Here is a 4,038-nt window from a genome sequence, read left to right on the forward strand (position 1 = left end):
CACTTCAGTTAATCTGTAAAGGTGTATATCCAAGCAATATGACTAGTCCATCTTTCTAAACTAAGTCTTATGTACAGTATTTTATTGAACTGTTAACTAGTGAGAAAATATTTAAAAATAAATAAAAGAGAGAAAAAGGAAAAAAGAGACACAGAGATAGAGAGAAATCAGTTATTAGATTTAAAAATAAAATAGTTTGGGGAGGTTAGGTCTTGGCAGCTGAAGGTCTATCATATTCACAGTTGCCATAATGTTTTTTATTTATTTTTTAACATCTTTATTGGAGTATAATTACTTTACAATGGTGTGTTAGTTTCTGCTGTATAACAAAGTGAGTCAGCTATATGTATTCATATATCCCCATATCCCCTCCCTCTTGCATCTCCCTCCCACCCTCCCTACCCCACCCCTCTAGGTGGTCACAAAGCACCAAGCTGCTCTCTGTGCTATGCAGCTGCATTCCACTATCTATTTTACATTTGGTAGTGTATATATGTCAATGCTACTCTCTCACTGCATCCCAGCTTACCCTTCCCCCTACCAGTGTCCTCAAGTCCATTCTCTACATCTGCGTCTTTATTCCTGTCCTGCCCATAGGTTCTTCAGAAGCAATTTTTTTCTTTTTTTTTTCTTTTTTAGATTCCATATATATGTGTTGGCACACGGTATTTGATTTTCTCTTTCTGACTTATTTCACTCTGTATGATAGTCTCTAGGTCCATCCACCAATAACTCAATTTCATTTCTTTTTAAGGTTGAGTAATATTACATTGTATATATGTGCCACATTTTCTTTATCCATTCATCTGTCGATGGACACTTGAGTTGCTTCTATGTCCTGGCTATTGTAAATAGTGCTGAAATGAACATTGTGGTACGTGACTCTTTTTGAATTATGGTTTTCTCAGGGTATATGCCCAGTAGTGGGATTGCTGGGTCGTATGGTAGTTCTATTTTTAATTTTTTAAGGAACCTCCATGCTGTTCCCCATAGTGGCTGTATCAGTTTACATTCCCACCAACAGTGCAAGAGGGTTCCCTTTTAAAAATATGGAACGCTTCACGAATTTTCATGTCATCTTTGCGCAGGGACCATGCTAATCTCTGTATCATTCCAATTTTAGTACACGGGCTGTGGAAGCAAGCATGCCATGACGTATTTTAAGTACAGGCCTTGACACAATAGGCATGCAATAAATATTTGCTGAATAACAAATGATTGAACAGTATAGGATTTTGATCCTCCAAATCTTTATAGAAGGTTTCTTGTATTTTTTAAATAAACAAAGAAGAGTGCATATTATATGCTGGCAGTTTTTGAAGCATTTTATGAAAATTAATTTATTTAATTTTCCTCAAAATTGTATTAGGTAGGTACCAATTTTATTCCTAGTTTATGATAGAAAGATTGGTTAACTTGCCCAAGATCAAAGCTAGACAGACTCTGTGCAGGGTCTGTGCTCTTAATCACATCACTAATTCTACTTCACATAACTGATACTGAACTGTGTTCCACCCAAATTTTATCAAAATCCAGCTGAGATTGTGAGTTTGTATGTGTGTTTATATATGTGTGGCAGGAAGGGAGGTGGTGCTTAAGAGATGTGTCCTCTTCCCATATCTCAATACCAGTGTTCTCACCCTTTTCCTTTCCTCTAACATAACTGGAGTATGTACTACTTGGACTGGATTGTGCATACCAGAGAAAATGCTCTCTTAGTGAGCATTTTAGTCTCAGGAGTGAACAATGGTATAGTTAAAAATTGATCTCCCCCATCAGGTTCTTCCCAGGTGAAGTATTCCTCTCTTTTATTCTTCTTTCTCTATTCCAATGCAAATCTATTTTCTGAAACTCAGTATTACATTTATTACAAGGAGGTTGTTGGGATGCATCACATCACTTAGCATCTCCTAAAGAGAGATGTTCCTAAGTGCCAACAAATCTATTGCTTTCCTCAAACAATTGATATGTTTATATTTTGTAGACATTGTAAACTGAGAGGCAGGTCATGTTCCATTTTTTGCTTTGACTACCATAATATGATATTTAAAATTTGCAACTCTTTTTAAAAAAGTTTTTATAAATGTAATGACCTGCACAAAGCTGGTCTAGTTTTCACCCAGTCTGCATTTTCCCTTAGCCCTAATGCTCAGCAATTTAACTGTAGGTATTTTAAAGGCAGCCTTTATTTTTTAATGAAGCAGTGTAAAATAAATAAAATACCAAGGGTAAGAGAAAAATATAGTAGTCAAAACAGTTGCTCAGTGTCAAAAAATTGGAAATAAGATGCTTCTATAGGCAGGTGGTGGGGAATCCAGGGACAAGACAATAACTGAATGTCTAAGTTAGCACATTTCAGCCTACTCCTAAAAGAATGTAGTACAGGGCAAATTACCAAGACAAGCACTTATAGGTCAAGCACCAGGTTTAAGAGCTAATACATACACTAAGGAAAGTCTAGTTGAGAAATCCAAAAGTCATTCTTGATGACTCTCTCACCCTTAACCCTAAGTTTAAGTGATCAAATCTAGCTGATCATGTTTGGGAAACCTTCTCATATGCTCTTCTTTATGTTTATCTCCTGTGGCACCAGTCTCACCTGGAATACTGCAATGGCCTCATAGTTGGTTTCCTCTTCCTTCTTTTGCCTTCCTAATGAAGGCTTCATATTTTAGCCAGAATTATCTTTTAAAAAAGCACTGCCATAAATATGTCTCTACCATGTTTATATTCCTTCAGTGGCTCCCAGTTTCCGTTAAAATGAAATCTCGGGGCTGATTTGTCTTTTTGTTTTCCATTCCTTGCCACTCTTCTAGCTGCTCGTCTCACACCACTTTCCCTTGTGACTCAGCCATGCTCACCTGACTCAGATTTCTAGAATAAGTCCTTTTCCTTCCTGCCTTAGGGCTATTGCACCTAACACTTCTCTCTCCCTTCTCCCCCCCCCCTTACCCCTACTTACAGTCTTCCTCCTGCCCTATGTCTGGTTAATTCTTTTTCACCTTTTGCATCTTCATCTCAGAAGCCACTTCTGTAGTGACGATTCTCCCTTGACCTCTCAGCCTGGGTCAGAGCCCTTGCTCTATGCTGTCTGTGCATGCTGTACTTCTGTGGGTGTCAGTAATGTCTATATTGCCAGCACCTAGCAGTCTTGGGCATGCAGTCATTCCTGTATAAATTGTTTAATAAAAGAATGAATGACTAGCAGCAATGATGATTTCATACTGATTTTCATTCAGTTGAACTAAACATCTTAAATTCTTCGTGGTTAAGGTCAGAAATGGTCTTGGTGGCAGTCAGGCTAAGCAAGTAACCAGGATTTTCATGATTCCAGAGCTATGGGGAGAAAAGACAAGACCTGATAGATTGCTTCTATATTCACATTAAGACTCCAATCAGCTAGTAGATTTTAGAGACAGGTACTCCATGATTCTGAACTATGATGTCAACATGTTTTCTTAGCTAACAGCATTCCAGTTAAAAGAATTTACACAGCTGATGTCTTTCATAGTGTACAAGTATAGGATTCTCCTGAAATCTTGGAGTTATGTTTTGCTGTGAAATATAGCAAAATTATTCCTGGGTGCGAGAAAGAGACAGAGAGAGAGAGAATATGAATCTTGGTCACTGAGGATCCCAAGCAGTCTTATGATGACCATTTTGTCTTCATTCCCATTACTTCATTTTGGAAGTTAATCTATGAAATGCTATGTGTTTTTTTGCACTTAAACTAGTGAGAAAAGATTCATCTTTAAATACCATTATGGGTGACTATGTTAATTTATTTCTCTGATATATTTTGTACTAATTCATGAAATAAGATCAGGACTCATTCCTTGATTGACTTAATGAATAATGGAACCTCTTGATTTTAAAGAAGACTGGCATGTTTTAGCAAAATATTTTTAATTATAAAAATCATATAGGCCAATAATAGAAAATTTGGAAACTTTAGAACACTAAAGGTTAATCCAGCTACCCAAAAGCCAGTACTGTTACTTCTCTGGCACTTTACCATGTGTCTTTTTAAGGAAAACT

General features: G+C 36.9%; 1 pseudogene; it reads right to left on the bottom strand.

Moving 5' to 3' along the window:
- Positions 1–1,043: 1,043 nt before the first annotated feature.
- LOC132491531 (U6 spliceosomal RNA) lies at positions 1,044–1,143 on the bottom strand (annotated as a pseudogene).
- Between the last annotated feature and the right edge of the window lie 2,895 nt (positions 1,144–4,038).

This window comes from Mesoplodon densirostris, chromosome 5 (assembly GCF_025265405.1).
Source record: "Mesoplodon densirostris isolate mMesDen1 chromosome 5, mMesDen1 primary haplotype, whole genome shotgun sequence".
In the NCBI taxonomy this organism is placed as follows: domain Eukaryota; kingdom Metazoa; phylum Chordata; class Mammalia; order Artiodactyla; family Ziphiidae; genus Mesoplodon; species Mesoplodon densirostris.